Source organism: Mauremys reevesii, linkage group 18 (assembly GCF_016161935.1).
Source record: "Mauremys reevesii isolate NIE-2019 linkage group 18, ASM1616193v1, whole genome shotgun sequence".
NCBI classification, from domain to species: Eukaryota; Metazoa; Chordata; order Testudines; family Geoemydidae; genus Mauremys; species Mauremys reevesii.
In genome coordinates this window covers 8,965,414-8,988,479 of record NC_052640.1, presented here as the reverse complement: position 1 = coordinate 8,988,479, position 23,066 = coordinate 8,965,414, and the positions used below count along the sequence as shown (strand labels likewise).

At 46.1% G+C, this 23,066-nt stretch overlaps 1 protein-coding gene across 10 annotated transcripts in view; it reads left to right on the top strand.

The window, feature by feature from the left end:
* NCOR2 (nuclear receptor corepressor 2) overlaps positions 1–23,066 on the top strand; it is a 593,256-nt gene that overhangs the window by 186,366 nt on the left and 383,824 nt on the right. For 5 of the 10 annotated variants that reach the window (XM_039505017.1, XM_039505016.1, XM_039505026.1 and 2 more), the window contains one exon: positions 13,176–13,259. The gene's annotated coding sequence lies outside the window, so the exon portion shown is untranslated. Of the gene's footprint in view, positions 1–7,237; positions 7,318–13,175; positions 13,260–20,839; positions 21,333–22,248; positions 22,373–23,066 lie in introns of those variants that run through there. The other 5 variants (XM_039505021.1, XM_039505019.1, XM_039505015.1 and 2 more) reach the window with 3 other exon arrangements.

Below are 23,066 nucleotides of genomic sequence, written 5' to 3'. Positions count from 1 at the left end.
CCACCACAACCACCCAGAAGTTGAAGTCTCTAGTTAACATTTGCACTGCATCTCAGAGCTGGTTTCAGAGTCAGACACTCGGTATTACTGTGGGGAGCCATCATCCTTTTCTCCTGTTTTACTCATACCAAAAATATGATACAAGGAGACGTGAATGGTTTTTCTTTTTACTATCAGCCTCATAAATTACCACATTTCTTACTCACAGGGAGCCTGCTTTTGTTTTCAGACATGCAAAAATGAAAGCGTTCCTGTTATTCTGTGTGGGGGGGGGGACGGGGGACTGAGAGATCTTCCCAGGGGTACATCAACTCATCTAGATATTTGCCTATTTTTACAACAGGCTACATAAAAAGCACTAGTGAAGTCAGTACAAACTGAAATTTCATGCAATGACTTGCTTATACTGCTCTAGATGCTATACACTGAAATTTAATTACAATATTCATATTACAATTGATTTATTTTATAATGATATGGTAAAAATAAGAAAGTATGCATGTTTGAGTAATAATGTGCTGTGATACTTTGATATTTTTATGTCTGATTTTGTGAATGGATAGGTTTTAACTTGGGGGTACGCAAGACAAATCAGACTCCTGAAAGGGTACAGTAGACTGGAAAGGTTGAGAGCCACTATTCTAAGACACTTGAAAATACGGTCTGTTCTTGTATTCTGTTGAGCCGAAGAACGTGTAAACCAGTTTGGATAAAATAACGCCCCTTTCATCCTCTATGAACTCCAGAAACATCCCTCCAAACTAGACCAGAACCCTTGACGATGTTCCAAAGAGTTTGGATCCTTTACTTTCCACCTTGTTTTTCAGTTTTGCATTTCCTGGGCCTCATGCTCCCCTCACTTCCATGTAAATCCAAGGTTTCTATACTGAAGTCAGGGCCGGCTCTACAGTTTTCGCCGCCCCAAGCAGCGCACTGAATTGCTGCCACGGACAGCGGGGGCAGTCCGTGTGCCCTTAGGGTGGCAGGCGCGTTTCTGCGGCGGTGGCAATTCGGCAGCAGCTTCTATGTTTAGCTGAAGCCGCCGCGGACAGCTAAACATAGAAGCTACTGCCGAATTGCCGCCGCCGCAGAAATGCGCCTGCCGCCCTAAGGGCACATGGACTGCCCCCGCCGTCTGCGGCAGCAATTCGGCGCACTGCTTGGGGGCAAAACAACAGGGACTGCCGCCCCTTGCAGATTACCACCCCAAGCACCAGCTTAGAATTCTGGTGCCTGGAGCTGGCCCTGACTGAAGTGACGCTGGTGGGAGAGGAGAATTAGGCTCCTGGAGTCTATCCAGTTGGTGGGAAAGGATGGGACAGAAGTGCTAAAATGAGAGCTGGTGCCCTTGCTTTGGTTCCAGCCTAATCTAGAAACACTGGGAAGCTGTTCAGAGCTTAGTTGTGGGACTTCCACTGCAGCTCTGCAGATTCAGGAGGTTGGCACAGTTGGACTGAGATTTGGACAACACTGCAGACTTTGAGGCAGTAGTGTTGTCTGGTGGTAAAAGCAAGTGTCTGAGAATAAAGAGTTCTATGCCCAGTGCTGCCACTGACTCATTGTTTGACCTTTGTGCAATTCACTTAACCTCGCTGTGCCTATTTTCCCCAAGGGGCAAGACAGATTCAAAAACCCACCTCGCAGGGGTGTCCTGAAGCTTAACTGAGACCTGTGAAGTGCTCTGGGGTCTGCTGTTTGAAGGTGCTATAGAAGTGCAAAGTGGCGGGGTTGCTATGTTATCCTTCCTCTCCTTCACGACAGCTACTTGCTATCAAACAGAATATCATGGTACTGACATCAAAGCATGTCCTAGGACAATGTCAGTTTAATCAGCTTCCTCTTCATTACTCAGTGCCTATTATTAGAAGGACTGAACAGCCAGCTGCTTTTATCGCTTCACATCATACAGTATCTCTCAACTGCCCATCACAGAAAAGATCAACATCTTCCTCCATCCCCAACCAAGTCTTATCTTGCTGTCATTCTTGCTAATGAATGACGCCAGAAATGCTCCTTCACCAAGCGCAGATAACAGACAGGGCTGTGTGCATTAAAGAAATTGATTTCCACATCTTTGTGCACTTTCTGCCCGGTTGTTCCTTTAGCTTTGATTTGCGGGTCTCTGCCCCACAATACATCCTGCTCTGGACCCTCAGCCGATTTAGGTCAGTACTTTAGGTAAGTTGGCAAAGCAAAAGGCTGCTTTGTCACTGTGGGTGAAATTCACCCCATCCAGGCTTAAGGCGTACACAGCTCTAGCACTGGCCCTCTGCACAGGGCTGAATTTTACCTTAGCAGAGGAAAGAGGGTTCACCTGCTGGTTTTGTGTGGACACCGACAGAATTTAAATGTAGCCAGTGTTATCAAAGCAACACGTCTACTGAAACCAGGATTGTAGGCAGCCGCCTTGGAGCCGACTACTGGGACCAGCATGGAAATGGTTAAACTACTCGGGACTTCATTTTAATTTTTGGTCCTTTGCTCAATGAAGAGGCCAGAGCATTTCCCAGCCCTCCACAGTTGGTGTCTCTTGGCAAAGTCGGCTTCATGGCATCAGGCCCATCCAGATCACTGAAATGCCTCCCACCATATGATGCAGCAGAGGCTCTGTCTGCCCAGAGGAAAGAATTGTCTTTCCTTTCTGCCTGCCAGGTGCTGCTATCAGCCTGATATGTTTCCATCCCCAAAATGCCAGGGGCCTGACAGATTTTATTCCATGTGTAGCTGCCCTCTTGACAGATTGTAGTGCAGCAGGGGGCAAGGGGTGGGTGCGGGGAGTGGAGGCTGCGCCAGTTCAGGAGAACCACTCCAGTTATATAAGCCTGTGCAACACAAGTGAGCCTCCCTCAAATATTCTGTGTGCTGGCAAGTCCGTGTCAGACAAAGCCACCAAGGCAGAGTCAAAGCTAGTGGTCAGGGCAAGCTGCATCCCGCCCCGGTGGGATATAACGTAGTGGCCCTGAATCTGTGTGTAAAGACGCTTTTCCCAATAGCTTGAGCAATCAGCATGTCCCAAGACTGCACTGTCCTTCTAATCTAGATGGTAGCAGTCTGGAACAAATCACCATTAAAAACGCACCCAGCCTGAAGCAAATGTTGATAGCCAAGTTATTATGAACGCCTGAAAATAAGGCAGAGAGAGAGAAGCCAATAATGTGACCTCAACTACAAAGGCATGAAAGAGACCATTGTAATTAGGGATGGAGCAAACCAGTTCAGGGAAAAATAAAAACACTCCTGCTTTCCGAGATTCATAGATGCCCAGGGCAGAAGGGACCGTTGTGATCATCTAGTCTGACCTCCAGCATAACACAGGCCAGAGAACCCGGGTTCCCAAATTTTTTCTCTGCGTGACCCCATTTTGAGACTTGTTGTTTCCTGTAACCCCAGATCGCAATAAATCAAGATGGCGACTAAGTGACCCAAGGAATTTACACATGACGTATGTTATTTAATGCTCTCTAATGTGACACAGCTTCATCAAGGCCAGTGGCATGGTAGAAGCTGCACATCTAATCTCCAGTGTGACTTAAATGGTAGATCAATACCGAGACTCATTGACAGGGCTTAATGTGTGCCAAGGCTTGCCAGAACTGAGCCCCAGCTAAGCCTCTAGGTTTGGCAGTTCAAAGCCCCGGCACCTCTGGGCTTGCTGTATCAGTTATAAATGTAAAAAACTTGCTTGAGCCCAGGCACCTCTTTCATTACAAATTAAGTACTGCTCAATGGACAGAAGTGCTCTGAATCCAGCATCACACAAATACGTGCGCGTGAATGGCACTATGAGTTTCAAGGCCCATGTTGACGGAGCAGGATATTCATTCTTGACAATGACCAAGAACTCCGGGAGAGAAAGTTGGGGATCTGTTCCTTGCGGAAATCGATCTCAGGAAATTTTGATGAGCTGTACAATTGCAGCTGCTGGCAAATCCATGGCATCAGGCTTGCTCTGAAAGGGGTTTCACACCCAATCATACTTTGTCACCTCCAAATTGGGGGAAAGGACACATACTGTTCCTCCAGCCAGCTGAGATGCTCAGCCATCACCTGTGTGGGAGGCTGAATAATTTCATTGTCAGCCAGGAACTTGCACAGCTGAGGGAAGGATTCATAGCTTGTCTTCAATGGATTGTCCTTCAAGAAAACAATTTTCTTCACAAATTCTGTGATGCATTCTCCCAGCTGAAGGATGTGGGTGTTCTTTCTTGCAGACCTGTATTTTATTCATTCAGTATCCCAGCTATGTCTGTGACATAGTCAAGAAGGCACATCTTCCTTTGGTTGTACAGCAAATCAGTGACTTTGGTTGTACAGAAAATCAGTGACTTTGCTCTTTGTGCAGTCCATTGCATAGGCCTTCAGCTTGGATCTCAGTTAAAAAAATCGTCCCAGTACTTTTCCTTTTGACAGCCAACAAGCTTTAGTGTGGGACACCGAGTCTTCATTGAACCCCATTTCTTCATGCAGTTTTGCAGACAGAGGTGCACGAGGAGGCTGAGTCTTGATGTAGTTCACAGTAGATGAGGCGGTTTGCCTAGCCCTGGACTCAGAACCTTAGATGTCAGTTGTTTTCTGTGAATTATACAGTGAGTCCACACAGCAGACAGAGCAACTTTCTTTACCAAGGCACACAGAACTGATTGTGGCCTGCCACAGATGGAGCTCCATCTGTGCAAAAGCCCACCATGCAATCACATGGGATGTTTTTGTCTTGCGTGTGGCTATGTAGCACGTTGAACATTCCTTGTGCTGTCTCGTGTCCGGGAAGAGGGAGACAGAACAGAACGTCTTCTAGAATAGCAATCTCCCATGTGCATTTCATGAAAGCCAAGAAGTGTGCATCACGATCCATGTTTTTCAAACACTCCACTAGTGTTTTCCTGATCTGCTGCCGTCACCTCAATCCTTCCTTTCACAGTGTGGTTGGAGAGCAGGTGGCTTTGAATTCATTTGCTTCAGTTTCCCCACACTTTATGTTCACCATTTTGATTGCAGCTGGCCAGATCAAAGTCTCTCCAATTGTGTGAGGCTTCTTGGCCTTTGTGATTCAATAACTCATCTCACATGATACCTTTTGAGCTTTGTCAGAGACAGACATGGCTCTTTCGAATTGTTGACACAAAAGTTGTTCTTTCCACCACTGGAAAAAGGAACTTGGTCTTCCTATGTGTTCCTTCTGGAGGGTTTCCAAGTGTCGTATAAGTTTGTTAGGCTTCATGCTTTCTCTAGATAACACTATGACATAGTCAGCGTTTTGGCCTTTCTTTGTTCTTGACCAAAACACTGGTGAAGCCGTACTCAAAGAAAGTCTTGTCGTATTTGCGAGCACATTTCTTGGACTCCTTTTTTTTAGTTCATAACTGCATCACTAGACTCATTGCTGGAGGTTGCACAGATACTCTGCATAAAAATGAGTCCATTGTCCCTCTTATCAAAAATCAGAGGGAGGAATTCAGTGTTAAGCAAATGAAGGCAGGACTTAATATCACTACACTGGACTTTCCTAGGGAAGTACAGAGACAGTGAGTTACCATGATTCTTTATCAAGTGCCAACCGGGTACTCGGGCTGGCACAATAGAAGATATGGGCCTCGCCTTAAGGAGTTTGAGCCATGCTAGATTCCCACCTCAGAAAAGGCTCCTACCAGCTGGAACAGAGGATGCTCTGTTGATGAGGCTGCTGCCCATGGATAGGGATCTTCTGGATTCAAGTCCCTCAGCTGGATGCTTGCACAGCTTAATGGTGCAGATGGCCAAACTGGCGTCAGCACAGCCACCTCCACACAGCCAGTGTGTCCGGACCTGATCCACAAACACCAGGAGGCCACAGATTTGAGCTACAAAATGGCGGCCTCTGCATAACGGGACATTGCATGCACCATACATGCAAGGTCACACTGTGCAGCGGCTGCCGTGCTGTGGGTCAGGGGGTAGATCAGACACATTTGGGGGCAGGAAGCATCATCTGGCAGGCTAAATCCAACCCATTGGACCAGTGACTCCGTAGGTTGGTGGCACAACCCCATTTGGGGTCATAACCCAGAGCTTGGGAAATGCTGCCATAGAACTTCCCCAAAATAATTCCTAGAACCGTGCTTTTAGAAAAACATCCCATCTTGATTTGATTAAAAAACTTCTAGTGATGGAGAATCCACCTCAACCCATGGTAAGTTGTTCCAATGGTTAATCACTCTCACTGTTAAAAACTTTCCCCTTATTGCCAGTCTGAATTTGTCTAGCTTCAACTTCCAGCCATTGGATTGTATTAGACCTTTCTCTGCTGGATTGAAGAGCCCATTCTTAATATTTGTTCCCCATGCAGATACTTATAGACTGTAATCAAGTCACTCCTTAACCTTCTCTTTGTTAAGCTAAATAGTTTGCGCTCCTTGGGCCTTTCACCGTTAGGCACGTTTTCTAATCCTTTAATCAACCTTTTAGGTTGTAAAATGCTTTGCTACGGTTTTGTTCACTTCTGGCTCACAGCTAGGATGGTACCTGTCAAAGCGTGTAGACACAGTTCTCCAGCCACACTGGCACGTGCTGGTTGGATGTAAAGCTCACAGATCAGTTGCTGTAAAATCTCCAGCTATTTCTGGATAGTTTGAATGATTGCGAAGCAAACTGCAACCCTGTTCAGGGTGCCTCTCGCTGCTCATAGCACCAGCTTTTTGTAGTAGATTTTTGCTTATGCTCTGGTTTGTTTGTGGTTAATTTTTTGAGGAAACTTCGTACCAGTTTTTCAATGACTGGTGCCGCTGGTTCAGATGGCAAGGTGGTAAAATGTCTGTGTCTGGCCTGCTTTAGAGCCTTCACTGCTAGTGGCAGTAGCACAGATACAATGCTGCTGGAAAACAGCTAAGAAACGTCCTAGGGGGTAGCTGCACCTTAGTTATTCTCCAGGGTGTAATTAATAATACTCACACCACAGGGAGCTTGTTTGCTCGTGGGGAAAGCAGTGTGTATTTTTCAGCAGCAGACGCCAAGGTTTCCAGAAGTGACTGGTGGTTTTGGATGCCCAACTGAGACTCCTTAAAAAGGCACTACGTGAGCATCAGCCCCTTTCAGGTGTGTTGAGTAAGGGCCCCCAGAATCCCTAGCCACATTTGAAATTCTTGAGCACGGGGCCTACTTGCCGTTAGAGCCAACCCTTCCAACCCTTCCAACTCCTTTTTAGGAGCTTCCGGAAGCTTCCCTGTGAATTTTGTCTCAAGAGACATGTGAAGCATTCCATTCAGTTGCAACTTACGGTTGCTCAGCACATTGAGGATCAGGCCCCAGTAAGCACTGCAGGATGTGCACTTCACTTCATTGACGGTATGTTGTCTTGACTGAACAACAGCTTTGAAATGATCTAGCTCTGAGTATTCCTTTCTCCTGGAGGGAGCAATGTATCCTCTCAAGGTTAGTGCGGGTTGCTAAAAACCAGAGGTGCTGGAAGTAGGGGTGCTGGGGGTGCTGCCACACCCCCTGGCTTGAAATGGTTTCCATCCTATCCAGGGTTTACAGTTTGGTTCAGTGGCTCTCAGCACCCCCACTATACAAATTGTTCCTGCAGCCCTGTTAAAAACCCAACCTCACTTCCAGCCATCACTAGAAGTATCCCCCAAATCCACCTCTGCGAGCTGCCCTTGTTATTTGCAGGCTGTGGTCAGAGGTTGCTAGATAGGATTAAGCCAGTGGGAGGCAAGGGGAAAACGCCTCTTTTATGGACCTTTTCATCTGGTGGCTGGACAAAAGTGTAAAAGGTGTTAAAATGGATTACTGTCCATGGTTCATTAGCGCTCCTTAATTCACCTCCCAGGGTAAGTTATTAGTAGATATATAGCCAGTAATAAGCTAATTATATCCCGGACAGTTGGGAGATGTGACAAGAAGGTAGTTTGTATATAAGATATAACTGTAGTGGTGTGTTAAAGATTATGAATTCATATTGATTTAATAAATCTGTAGCAATTTATTTCAATGGTGGAGACTGTTCATCCTGTGGGCTTCTCCAGCTGCAGAGGTATATTGTACCAAGCCAGCAGCTCGGGATTGCCTGCCTGTCTGCTTCATCACTGACGGATGAGCATGCCCTGGGAGTAGCTATCTTAAGTCAAAATATCCTGTCGCACAGGAACTCAGTGCTTCAGGCTTTCTTCAGCTCTGCATTCGCTGCCATCTCCCGTGACATCTGCATTCTGACCCTGACTGACGTGTGCTCCAATAACTTACCTGCATGTTAGTCACAAAATGCCTCATCAGGGAAATTTTATAGGAAATTAAAGATAAAATGTTCCCATGACAAGATTTCTTCCCTCCACCCCACCCCCGAATTATTTTAACAAGACCATCTTGCTGGGCTAGAATCTCAGCTGGTGTCAAGCACGGTAGATCAGTTGAGGCTAATGGAGCTATGCTGATTTACACCAGATGAGGATCTGCCCTTTCCCCTGTTTTAAATACCTATATCCAGCCCCCCTTTAAATGGCTAAGGGGAGATTGAAATTCTGCACGTGTATTAAATGAGTACAGCGAGCTGGTGGGGCCGATCCTTGTCCCCAGAGCACTGTTGTCCACATCACAAAAACAGCACCACACCCAGCATTAGCTGGCACCTTTGTTCACAACCTTGGCAGAGAAGCTGACAACTGAATAGGCCCATGGAGACTGATGGGCAGAGAGAGTGGGAAACTTGCAGCCAACATTATTTGAATTCTGGGGTTCCAAGAATGGAACTAGCAGCTCCTAGAGAGAGGTCATTTCACCCTCTGCCAAGCTTCCTCTCATCCACCAAGGGGACAATGAGCTAGCCCCACCTTACTGCCAGCGTCGGACTGTACAAATGCATGATAGTCTTGATCACGCCATGCATGTCTCCAGCGTATATACTCTGGAGTTCAGGGCATGTGACTGAGAACTGGATGTGTGCCTTGTGGGTGATACTGAAAGTGAATTGGTCCTGGAGCTGAGAGGTCTCCAATCTCTTGTTTGCTAGGTTAGAGACATGAACTGAGACTGAGCTGGATTTTAATGAGCCTTGATTATTAGTAATTGTGTTGGTAGGAAATGTCCAGGAGCAACATTAACTCTCAATTTACGAAGAATTTTGGGGGTGTGTGTGTGTGTGTGTGTGTGTGTGCACATACAAATATCCTCCTAACAAAATTCAAGTATGTGTTATGTATGCTGACTTGTTTATATTAATCATGTATTGATATTTCATTATAGGCAAGGACTTCTGCTAGTTACTAACTAGCTCCATGTCTGGTTATGTGCCCTATAAAGCAGATTATTTGGAATTAAAAGGGAAATATATAGCCATATGAATTTTCGGTGGATTTTTTTTTTCAGTTTTACTGGGGGGAAAAATTCCATATAAAGTCCAAAGTTACACAGATATGGAGCAATTTAGAGCAAAGCAGTTGGATTTTACAGCTGAGATCAGGAGACAGTGGCAGATTAGGTTAACTAAACTTCTGAGGAGAGGGATAACTATAACTCTTACAAATGATTTAACTTTCATGTGAGGGTTTTGAGGTGTGCGTATGTATGTTAAATTCTGCTACATTAAATGCAGTCAGTGTCTGGGCACTGCAGGTCTCTGGGCGCTAACATGCTGCACAAATGCTATTGGTTCAATGTTTTTTTCCACCATTCAGCTCACTTGAAGATTTCAATCTCCTAAGGCAATTTGCTGCTTCTAAATAGGTCCAGATACCTCTTGTGGTCAGGAGAGGTTTCTTCAGACCCACTAGGCTTAACCCTATAGCAGAGATTATGAGATGCTTCTTATGGCATTGATTAAATATTTTCCACTCTCCTGCTTGCAGCTCTGTAATTGGCACTTTGCAGTGTTAACAAGCAGACTGTAGTTGCAGATCTGCAGTGGAGAGACACCTTCCCAGAACTCCATGAGATGGTCACAGATAGGGCTTGGTCTAAAACGCATGGGAGTCAACGGGCGTCTGTTTATTGACTTCAGTGGGCTTTGGATCAGGCTGGCGGATCTTTGGGGCAGTGATGTGTGTGTTTATACAGTGCCTAGCACCTCAGGGCCCTGATCCTGATTCCTCTACCAATCAATTCATCATAATGAGCTGCATGGGCCAGCAGGGAAGCACGCAGCTTGAGTTCGCTCAGAGGCTGGGAAAGCTGTTTGGGATGGCAAAGAAGAGGGAAAGACTATAAAGGTATTTTTGATCATGGAGGATATGGCCAAACCCTGAATCCATCCCAACCCTGAACATCCCCAGGGGAAATTGACCTCTGTTTAGTGTGTGACAGTGTCCCCATACCGCATAGCCACTGGATGGCCTCCTCTAGGTGGGAGTGGAGTGGCGTCGCCATGGTCAGTGCAATTGCTGACCAGCCAGCGCTAGGGTTGTCTAGCATCCCTTGTCCAAGCAGTGTTTTCATAACCTCGACGTGCACAGTAATTGGCGGGTTTTTTAAGGTAATTTGCTTTCCCAAGCTGATTTTTAGTTGACCGTATTTGCCAGCGTTGTGCTATTATTATTTCTGTCCCGTTTCCAAAAATAACTTAATAGCAGTCTCCAGCCGCTAACTATACACCTGTTATTTGCAGCCCACGGAGAGGGAGAGACCAAGGCAGTTCAGAAACAGGCGTTCCTGCCTCTGGGAATAATTTATTCCTATTCACTGTTGCAGGGGTAAACCAAATAAAATCTCAGCCTGAGAAATCATTTAACATGCAGGTGGGAAGAGAGTCTGCTGAGGGCAGGAGCAGTGTGTTTGCAGGCTCCCTTTACCATCTGCTGCCTCTTGCCACGCCAGAAAGCAACATGGAGAAAAGACTCGTTAGTTGCTTACTCATCGGACTCTTTGAGCCTAAACATAACCTAAGTTCCCCCCATTCAAATAACACAGCAGTGCAACCTGTGCAGACTGCACATCCCACGAGGCAGTGCTCCACCTTGATTCATGAACGGCAGGAATCGAGGGAGGCAGCAAGGTCAAGTGGATAAAGAACAGGACTGAGGATATGTCTACATTGCAATGCTGCTGCGGCACAGCTATGCACTGTAACGCCGGCGCGTAGACACTTCCTACATCAACTGAAGGGTTTTTTCTCTCCGGGTAGTTAATCCACCTCTCTGAGAGGCAGTAGATAGGCGGACAGAAGAGTCCTTCCATCAACCTAGCTGTATGTACACCAACGGTTACATTGACCTAAGTATGGTGCTCACGTAGTTTGGTTGATCTGTGTTTTGTGTGTAGACCAGGCCTGAGAGTTAGGAGACCTGATTCTTCGCCCAGCTCTGCTGCTGACTCATTTGGATCTTGGGCAAGTCACTTACTGTTTCTGGGCCTCAGTTTCCCTATCTGTAAACTGTGGGTAAAGATGCCCTCCTCTTATAGGGTGGATTGAGGTCTTTGGATACAAAGTGCTAATTATTATTGTTCTATTAATTATTACTTGGATCCAGATGGAACACTGTATGTTGGGTTTTGTACCTCTACGTTCAAGATGGAGGATAGCTTCAATTTGCTCCATTGAACGTGAATTAAGTGCAACCTCTGAGCAGCCTGCGTCAACTAGGTAGTTTGTGTCTCCCTGTCATGTACTGCATGCATGGAATGAAAACACAGATGCAAAGACTGGCATTGGCTAGCAACAAGCAGCATTGGCTACCACCATGCAGATTACCTGTAACAGGTCAGTACAGCAGGCAGCATCAGCTGAAGAATCTGAACAACACTCCTCTGCAGAGGAGGGGGAGTAAAAATCTCAGGAATGCACACGGTGGTCCCTGAATAAAGAATAACCGGGCTTTGGAAATGCCCTTTGTTGGCTCAGGACCTCTGCTCCTGAGGGCAGGTGACTCACCCCTGGTATGTTAACAAAGAACATCCTGTGCTTGGAGAGATTTAGATTTATGTAACTTTTCTGGCCAAGACAAAGAACATAATAAACAGAGTCCTTTAACTTTGGGGCACGATACGGCAGGGCCTGTTCTGCTTCAGTGCATCATAGAGGTGGCTGCTCTGCATAGGGTGAATACTTACAAACCAGACATATTGGAAAAGACTGTGGGAGTCTTATTTCAGGCCTACAAGCGCTGTAGAAATGCTAGTTAGTTTTCACTCCTGCTCAACTGTATATCATGACTAGTATGTAGTGCGTATATGTGATGTTGTTATTTGCATTACTGTTGCGTGGAGAGGCCTCAGCTGAACTTGGCGGCCCATTGTGCTAGGTGCTGTATAGACACAGAGTAATAGTCAATTTCAACCCCAGAACTCTTGCTATCTAACTAGACAAGGTGGGAGGGGGAACAGAGGCATGACAGGACTGTGTCGAGCTTGCACGGTAGGTCAGTGGCAGAGGTGGGGGGAAAAAAACCAGAGCTCTTGAGTTCCAGCCCTAGTGCCCTAGCCACCAGACCATGATACATTTCTCTGTAATGCCTTTCTTCCAAAGACCCCAAACCTCTCCGAATCAGTGACACATCTCGCTCATCTTCCTCCTCCGCAGAAATGCGGCCACTTCTGGGGAAGAGTTGCAGCTGCTCAACAGCGCACTTTGCACAGTTCAAACTGTAGGAGAAATACAGAAAGCAGAACCTAAGGGCTAGTCTACACTGGCAATGCTTTAATATGGCTTGTGTAGCCACGGCAGAGCGCTGGGAGAGAGCTCTCCCAGGGCTGTAAAAAACCCACCTCCATGAGGGGTGTAGCTCCCGGCGCTGGTGCACTGCTTACACTGGCACTTTACAGCTCTGAAACTTACAGCGCCCGGGGGGGTGTTTGCAGCGCTCAGGTGAGCGAGAAAGTTGCAGCACTGTCAAGTGCCAGTGTAGACAAGCCCTAATTGTCATATTGGAATGTGTCTCAGAAACAAAAGATTAAACGCCTTCTCTTTAGGACTTGTATCATGGTTCCCTTAATGTCCATAAGCTCTTAGGACTCTGGCTTTCTGTCCACAGTAGCCTAGCAAATTTGAACTCAGAACTGTCTGTCGCTAATAAAACGCCCAATGAAATACTCTGAGATTGTGCCCTTGTGATGTGTGTTCTGTCCAAAGACAGCTGTGCTGCTTTTCAGACCATTTCCTTGTTAGTATCAAGCTGCCAGCATCTCGTCAGTTGTTCATTCACAGTGCAGATTGGAGTGCTCCAGTTATTCCTCCTTTTTCTGCTACGTTCATGTTGCATCATTTGTTTCCATAGGTCATGGCCAGCTTGAAAGCAGACATGGAAACAGGCGTGAGCTGTTTTTGTAAAGTCAAATAGAAGAGGCTGTGTGGGGATCAGGTAAGGAACACTGGAGCGACTGATCACCCAACGTGAAGTCATAATCCTCCGGCAACTTTCCTTCCTCCCGCCCTACTCCAGCCTATTAAAAACATACACACCATGGACGCTGAGAATGGAAAAAGGCCTGTTATGTCATTTAGCCCATCTCCTTGTCTGTAACGTGATTGAAGAATGCTGTAAACAGGCTACAATTTGTTTATAGTCTGACTCCCTTTGGTACTAACACACTTTGGTCTTGTCTACACTAGGGGGCTTTGCCAGTACAGTCATACTGGTATAATTAACCGGTAAAACCCTCTAGTGTGTACACACTTTTATACCGGCATAACTGTTTATACCAGTATAGCTTATGCTGTATTATACTGTAGCATTACACTGCCATAATCTGTACAGCTATAAGCACAGTGAGGTGCGTATAATTGCAATAGTCTACACTAGGGCTTATACCGGCATATCTAAGTCCGTAAAAAATCACAGACCTAACCCGTGTCGCTATTGCAGTAGGACTTTTAGGTGTAGACCAGTCCTTATTTTATTTCTTTAACGATCTCTATATTCTGCCTTTCAGTGTTTCTCTGCGGGTGAAATTCAGCCCCAGTGCTACAGACCACTTCAGTCCCACTTAAACCCTTTTTATTTCTGTGCATAGAAACATGAAACTAGGGCAACAGCACAATTAGAAGGATCTCTCAAACCAAGCTGCACTGCATCAGCCATTGTGTAAGTCCAGTTGTGCCCACCTCGAGCCGTCCAGAAAACCCAAGAAAAATAGCGTGCACCGTGATACAAAAGTCACGGGCACCTGTAGAGATACCTAGGGCATCACGTGTCTTTCAACAGCAGTGATGGAATCCTGCATCCATCTTAAGCAAGGCAAGATTCATTGACATGCAAGAGTCCACGCCAGAGTCATTGCACATGCACTGTATAGGCGGAGAAAAAAAGGCACAGCTTTTAGCAATTAGCATATGTTTATGCTGGAGCACCCAAGAGTCGCTTGACTTGCTTCTAGCTTTAGGTACGGTAGGTGCATGGTTGGGTGTGCCCGCCCTAAATACAGAATGCGCTTCACTGATGTGAAATCAGGTTGAAGACCATTAAGTGGAGACGTGAATAAGGCCTCAAGAGTTACTTGCAAGCGCGTTACGCCATTTTCCATGGTGGAAGTCCTTGTAACGTTTGCTTTACCACTCTCTAGTCCTCTGACAGGCCAAATGCTAAAGTTCTTATTCCAGCAGAGATCCAGAGTAAGGACTGCAGGATTTGGGCCATGGCCATGATGAAATATTAAACAGCTGAAGAATTCCCCTGCTAAGAAAAGTCCTATGTGTTAACAAAGGGTTGCTGTGAACCACTTTGTAATGGTTTATTAACGTTCTTCCTAGGGGGCTGATGCTCAGATAAAGTCCATTACAGTGTGTCTTAGTTTAGAAGCTGCAATTTTATTAAATTTAATTACCTTCCCCCTTAAGCTTTCAATAGGAGAGTGGTTTCAAAGCAAGGGTGACTTCTATTTTGCATTTAACTTAGTTTTCCTGTGGGAGTTAGGTGCATCCAAGAAAACATCCCAGTTTCTTGTGTTTTGTCGGGCATTAGGGCAGTCGAATATGGAAAACACTCCAATATGGGAATACAAGGCAGGTCTCCAGCTGTTAGTCAGTCTGTGAAATCCCCTTCTGTGCCATATTTCAGAAGCATGTTGCATTACCATTTTATCTGATGGAATAGCTATCAACTTTAGCTTAGAAATGAAACTCTATGGAAAACTGGTGCAAGCTATCTATAGGTTTGCACTGTGAATATACTTTTGATGAGTTGCTACAACCATAGTCATGCAAGTTATATTTAACATTTATATTACTGCAGCCTCCAAAGACCGCACCCAAGACTGAGACCTTTTGTTAGGTACCAGTGCTGCCAACCTTTGCGACTTTGTCACAAGTCTCATGATATTCTGTGGTGTTCTTAAAGATCCAGCTCCTGGAGTCTTGTCATTCTATCAGAGCTTCAGCTTTCATTGAAAAGAAAAAGGATGCTCTAACTCTCATGGGTGTGGGGAAAAGCTTGACAACATGAAGCCTAAAGGCTTAAAAAACAAGAACACAAATTAAAAAGAAATCAAAATTAATTGTTAAGCCCATCTTATTATTTTTTTGGGGGGGGAGGGGAGGGCTTAACTCATTATGTCTTGATGTTTGTGGTTGGCAATACTGAGGGTGTTTTACAAACTCATTGATAGGTGCAGTATCTTTCCCCAAAGAGAATATATTTAAGAAGCACGTAACATCGCAGATTTTTAAGGCCAGAAAGGGACCATTTATAACACATGCATAGTACAGGCCATAGGATTTCATCCAGGTAATTCTAGCCTAGTAATGGGGGGAAGTGGGGAGTGTAAATTGTGTGCAGTGATAAAGGATTATATGGTAGTGGGGAACTGGCTTGATCCCCTTTGTTTCTAGACAGTCAGACGTTTGGGTTTTTAAAAGGTGTAGAATTTCTGTAAAGAAAGTGCCCTATCGTTTGGGAGGTGCTATTATTCTTATTTTATTGTTCTTTCCAGCATCACCAAGAACTCAGATGCTGACTCCCTGCAGCTGTAAACCTTTACATGAGGGGCGACTTTCATTTAAGCCACACACAAAAAAAGTCCCTGAGAAATGCCACAGATGCAAAAACAGCTACAGCACAATGGATGCTAAACGGCTAGAGCATAAGCCCCCTAGAATGCAATGCTGATAAATTGAGTCCTTTATCTTCAAAGATAATTGCATCTGTGAGAGGAGGATTTGATCTGCCACTTTGCTTCACAAGATATTAATTCTGCAAGACTAACACTTACAAACAAGACCTCCAAAGACGGCATGCATAGACTACCAGATTTTATACATATGTGTGTGTATATGATATACACACACACACACACACACACACACACACTGAGATTGTGGCAAGGGGAAGCCCTTGGACTTTGTTCTTTACACAACTATGCAAGTTAGCACAGGCCAAATCTTCTTAGTTGGTGTAAGTGAGAACAGTGGCGTTTACCCCATGGTGCTTTTGGATCCACTATTACAGCTCAATACGATTTGTGATGGTGGACTGTGTATTTGGATCTATTCTGGACAGTCACATAAGATTTGCAGGAGTGTTCCAGATAAGCGCACACATAGCCGATGAGAGACCCCCATCAAATTTAAATTAAATTTTGGTCTAAGATGATAAAAATCTCTCAAATGTCTGATCTTGCCAGATTTCCACCTGACCCCAGTACTGTCAAACCTAAATCCCCACCAGATCATTCCTTGAAATGAATGTTGATCTGGATCTGAATCTGATCCAGATCCCAGGACCAGCTCCTCTTCCCAGCTTTGCTTTTCACTCTGGGTTAGAATTTACAGAGGCAAGTCAAATAAAGTGTTGCCTAATCTTGTAAAGAAATGGGAGGAGACTGCTCCTGGGTAGTGGAAAGGACCCTTCCTTTGTTACAAATCTACCCAGTGCCTGCCAGGGGCAGTGAGGGAAGGAGTACTCCAAACAGGTTGCAGCTCATTCTCTCCCCCTAGCAAGTTGTTTCCTGCAGCAAACACTACTTGAAAGAAGCAGAAATAAGTCACATAAATAAACCCCAGTGCTTCTGCGGAAATCCAATTACTGCTGCTGAATATGCAGCATGCCAATATCTCAGCCACTCAGATGGCATTGCCTGCTGCATGCCTAAGTGGAATTGAAGGAAACAGTGGTTTGCAAGGGCCACATGACCTTGCTTCAAACTTTACAAATTGCAATAGCGAACTGCCAGCCCTCAGACAGACATGGGACAAGAAGCTAGGCTGTGGTGGGGAGGGATAGCTCAGTGGTTTGAGCATTGGCCTGCTAAACCTAGGGTTATAAGCTCAATCCTTGAGGGGGGCATTTAGGGGACTGGGGTAAAAATCTGCCTGGGCATTAGTCAGATTGGTCCTGCTTTGAGCAGGGGGTTAAACTAGATGACCTCCTGAGGTCCCTTCCAACCCTGATATTCTAGGGTGGTGGAACAGATCCTCAGTTAACTCCAATGGAGCTATGCCAATTTATACCAGCTGAGAATCTGGTCCCACCTCACCTTTGGGAGTGGGCTCCAAAGTTTAATCCCTGAGCCCTAAGGGAGAGGATGCTGACCCCTCACATTTCTGCCTGGTGATCGCTTCCCATTCAATTCTACTAGTGAGGCAGCATTGCTAGTGGATAGCGCTCTGGACAGGGACTTGGGTTCTTATCTCAGCTCTGTCGCTGGCCTGTGCCTCTCTGTTTCCCATTCTGTAAAATGGAGGTAATGAGACTGACCTCCCTGGTAAAGCACTTTGAGATCTACTGATGAAAAGGGCTAGGTATTATTATTATTATTACTCAAGAAGCCAGGGAGAGAGTCCCTCTGAGGTCCCAATCCTGTAATGAGTCCCATGCAGGCAGACCCCTGTGCCCACGTAAAACGCATTGGAGGATCGGGGCCTCATTGACATTAGGATCTAAGTAAAGTTAGTGGAAGATGCTGCTAGCGTATCACGCAAAAGCTATAATAAAAAGTAGTTAACACATTACAGGCTTGCTCTGTCTTTCATTAAAGTGGGTGGGAAAACTCCCCCGTCCAAACTCCTGTCAACCCCTATATTTCTTGCTAGGAAAAAGAGCTGCTTTAAATATTTCAGCAAAGGAGTTTGAGTTTATTAAAGATGGAACGGCAAAGAGTTCACAAAAGTCCGCTTGAGCTGGCCAATAGTCTGTTAACGATTAGTTCAATCCTCCTAGCCTTACTCCGGTCAACTCCAAAGTGAAGACTTAAGCCCAGATCTTGCCGTGAGCTCTCCACAGCTTGCACCATGCAGAGATCATTGCAGGGTCAGGGCCGTAAAAATGGCAGAGACGTGTACATTTTAAATAATGAATGACCGCGATGGCACAGTAGTTTAGTTGAATTGTTTGTTAAGAGCCGCGGGTGCTCAGTGGTAGCTAATATTGCAGGAAACCACAGGCCTGGGATTAAGCGGCTGCATGCTACACCAGCTGCTGTAAGTAACTTACTGGTCAGGGTGTGTTAGCCACTCTCCCCTGTGCTTGGTCCACAGAGGATGTGAGTCTGGTACATCCCCAAGCTATAGAGCCCTGTCTGGTTAACTCAGAGAGGTGGGAAAACTGTGGCCCGTGGGCCACATCCAGCCTGCAGAACCATCCTGCCCAGCCCTTGAGCTTCTGGCCGGGGAGCCCAGCCCCTGGCCCCTCCCCTGCTGTCCCCCCTCCCCCACAGCCTCAGTTCGCGGTGATGCCAGAGCTCTGGGCAGTGGGGCTGCTAGAGTCACCGGCCTGCCCTGGTGCTCTAGACTCCGCGGCGGTGTGGCTGGCTTCTGAGCACCAGAAAATGAAATAATGGTGGAAAAACTGGAAGATTGGGGGGGAGCTGGATTAATTCCAGTTGGTGGGACCGTGGGAATGAGCTGAAGAGAGGATTCAGAAGTGGGCTTTTTTCCTCACTCTGGGATGTTCTGAATTTCTCTCTTTGTTAAACTGCCCGGATTTTCCAAAATGTCCAGTTTGGGGCACAAACCAGCCAAACCAGGAAATTCTGATTCAAGACACAGGTGCCCAGTTCTGGCCTTTCTGAGTGACCTTGGGTAAGTCACTTTGCCGCGTTGTGCCTCAGCTTTCCTGTCTGTAAAACGGGGATACTGATACTGACCTTCTTTGTAAAGTCCTTTGAGCTCTACTGACGGAAAGTGCTGTAAAGAATGAGGTATTATTATTATTGATCGTTAGCTACTCCTGAAGTCAATGGACGATAAATGCATGTATTCCAGGGCAGAATTTGTCTCACTATATTCTGTAGGGTGGTGCTGAGACCCTGCGTTTCCCATTGACTTTAGATGGAGTTGTGGGTGCTCAACACCTGTGAAAATCAGGTCCTAAAATTCCTTCCCCCACCCTCACAACTTCACAAGGATGGTGACAATAACTTTGAATTTCCTGGGATAGGGAAGTTTACGCCCCCTACCCATTACACAACTATTTAAAAACGACTTTCTTTTTCTGCCTGCAGACCCTGCAGTGATTTTCAGTTCTCCTTGCAGATGTGCTGAACTGTTGTAAAACTATCTGACACCAGCTGACAGAACGGAGGTGTGTTTGGAAACTATAGAGCAGTGTAACCAGTCCACTGGTTAAGGCCTCTTTTGCATTCTCCCCTCACTCTCCTCCCCGCAGCATAAGCTGTGACGTATCTTTAAACAGAAAGGTTTTGTGCCTGCTAAAAGGAAATGACCAAATAGGAAAAACTGGCAAACTAAATAAACTGCAATCAGACCGAACTTTCTGAAATGCTCCTTTAACACCTTGCGTGAACTGTTAGTTTCTTAGAACACATGAGAAAGTTTTACTTGGACATGTTGGAATTGATTTTTCATGTTAATTAGAAGCCTAAATTCTCACTGAAATAAATGGGGTTTTCTTTGCGGAGAAAGCTTGCAGAACCACAGACCGCCTGGAAATATTATTACAACTCTGGGCCCGATTCTGCCAATACTTATGCATGTGAGTTAGATCCCAATCCTGCAGACACATGCACCCGTTTAACACGCTTGCAAGTAGCCCCGTTGTGTGTAAAGCAGTTGTCAACCACAAACATTCAAAAATCATGTCATGCCTCCAAAAATAATGACTGACTTTTACTGACCTTTGTAAAGGGTTGAGAGCTACTCATGAAAAGTGCTATATAAGAGCTAGGTGTTATTAAGTAATATTATTTGATTAAGAAAAGGAGGTTTCTAAAAAAAAAATGGTTCTCTGTCTTCCCAGCTTTTAGCATGCACTCAATTCACATTGCCAAGGTTTTTCTCTGCAACTGTGAGGGCTAGAAACTTACTTAAAAAAAAAAGTTCAGAATCTCATGAAATCATTTGACTCCAGGAGCTGGGCCTTTAAGAAAAACACCAAATATCATGAGACATGCAATACAATCAGGAGAGTTGGCAAGGCAGGACTAAGGTTAAGCACAGGCGTGCCTGTCAGAGCCCTAGCATTGCATGTGCCCCTTTGTAATCAATCAGTGTTGGTCACTTGCTATTTAAGTCCTAGGTTTTGATCAGACTTGGTGGACAGGCTTTTTTCACAGGGGACCAACTCTTAAGGGCAGTCGGTTCGGTGCCAGAATAAAGAGTAAAAACCCAGGATTGCGGCCCCCAAATGAAGTTCTCATGAGATCCTCCAGGTTATTTATTTATTTATTTATTAGCAGAACTGGCTCCCAGATTTCCCGCTTGCAATGGCTCATTTCAGCCTTGCAAACAGCCCGGTGACTATTGCAGGTCAGTGGGGAGCACGGCCCATGCCCTGCTGTCTGCAAGGCCCAGAGTCGCCTCCCGCTCTGCACAAACGAATTGCATTGGTGGAAAAAAAAATTTCCTACCGATCAAAGGAAAGGGCAAGTGGCAGGGCCGGGGCGGCGTGTGAATGGACCCAGCGCGCTGGCTGCTTTGCAGTGCGGTGCGGTGCAGTGTCGTGCAGCGCAGAGGCTCTGGCACCGGCCCCTTTAAGAAGCCAGGGGACTCGACGGTTGCAAGCCAAGCTGTTTGTTTGCTGCAAGCCGGGAAGCGTTGGGGATCGCTGCTATCAATCTCCCTGCCCCCGGTCCCTCCCCACCCCGGCTCGCAGGGGAGGAGCAGCCAGGCTGCAGGAGCAGCCGCCGCCGGAGCCGGATAGCAAACTTGCTCCTTTGCAAAGGCTCCGGCGAAGAGAGCAGCCGCCGCAGACAGACATCTTAGAAAGGGAGAGAGGAGCGGCGAGGAGGGTTCCGGGAAAACAGCCCCCCTGGCTCTGGATTTATAAACACAGCAGCAGATGGAAGGGGACAGAAACCGAGCCGCGCGCTCCTCCTCCAGCAATTGATCCAGGGGATATTTGGATTGTTTTTTCTCTTCCCCCTCCAAACACACTTGCTCATTTCCTTCCCAAACTCCCCCCCCCCCATTTACGGATCCTCGTTATACAAGGAGAGAAGGAGGAGGAAGATTTGCAAGAAGAAGCGACTAGCAAAGGCACTGGGTAAGGGGGGGGGTTCCCCCGCAGACTTACTTTCTCCAAAACAAGCACAAGGGGGGGGGATCCCTCTTGGCTGATGAGTGATTAAGGGGGAGGGGGGCTTTGCATGCCAGAAGGAGCTGAATGGATAAAAGTCACTTTAAATGCATTCGTTCCTTTAACAAACAAAACCCACCCAGCCCAGCAATCCCCAGAAGGTTGGCGTGTGTCTGCAAAGCGATCAGGGTAATTCGGACTTTTCCCGGGCAGCCCTTCCTGTCCCGCATCTTGGCTTGTATTCTGACCGCTCTTTCCAAAACATAACATGCCTGTCCTGGGGTGGCAGACCCCCCCCCCAGCCCCATCGCGTCTAGAGGGGGATCCCCTGCAACTAGATCTTGGGAGGTGATTTGCTGAGCAACTGCGTGGCTAACTCCTGCGTTAGAAGGAGGCAGGATTTAAAAAAAAAATCCTCTCTAGAGGAGAGAGAGATCACTATTCTCCCCGCCCTAAGGTCGATGTAATTGATCTTCCTCCCCACCCCAAATGCTCCCTAGTGAAAGGATGAGGGGTGGGGGTGAGGAAAGGCAAGAGGAGTTGGTTATAGCCCTTGCTAATTGGCACTGCTCATTAACTGGGGAGAAAGGCTTGGCATCTGCACACATAGAGTGGAGCTTGTCCATACAGCTTCCTAGAGGGAAAAGCATGAACTGGCAAGGCCTTTGCCTCCCTTCCACACCCCAGCTGAAATCTATATGAGCTGGGAAGAGGGGTGGGGAAGGAGTTTGGGAGAGAGGAGAAACCACACACAACTATTAATAGTCTCCGAATCCAGAGCAGATAATTGTTAATTGTGGGAGCAAATGAATTGAGGAATGCTTATTTTAGGCAGGTGTGTGTGTCTGTATAACTGAGCGGCTGTTGTGTAATATCAAAATTGCAGTTGAAAGCTGCTTTGAACTAGGACATTTTTCAAGGGACAATGAAGCTTCCTCTCACCGGCACGCTGTAGGCTTTCCTTTCATTTGAGCTGCGCTCTATGGTACTTTGGAAAGTTGGCTTTGGTAAATCGATTCTTCTGCTCCTACCCTTGTGATCTTGTGTCACTTCTGTGTTTTAAACCAACAAGTGCTGGTCCCCTCCCCTCCCCTTTCCGCCCAGATTTCTCTCTTCCAAATGGCTGCCTGTGACATTCTTGTTGGGACCCCAGGGAGGTTTTTTTTTTTTTAAGGTCTATTAACGATATCGAAGTGATTTTGAAACTGGAAGCGGAACATGGGGAAATGCAGTTGACTTGGCAGCATGTCTTGTGATGCAAGGTGCATCGTTTCATTGTGCATGTAAATAGCCGGCCCTTTATTTTGTCCTTTATTTATACATAGTTCTTATTTCTGTGGTTGTGTGTAGCCCTTTTGTTGTTGTTTATCTTCAGACTGTGACTGTCATGTATGTTTGAAACTCATGGCTTAATGCCTAAATGAGATCCCAGTGAAACTAATCCGTGTCAAAGACACAGCATGGAGCCAAGTGGAAATCTAGACCCAATAAAGTTTCTCACTGATACATTACATATTTTTAGATGTGTTAGAGAAAATAGTGCTGTTACGGCCACTGAGCAGCTCTCATCCGTACAGAAATAAGAACTACTGAGCCCACTTACCTGCAAATGTTGAGTTTAGTGGCTTATATGTAAATATTTATGATGGATAAACAGGGCTGGTCTGATGGTGTCTGGGCAACAAGTGTACATTCCACTTT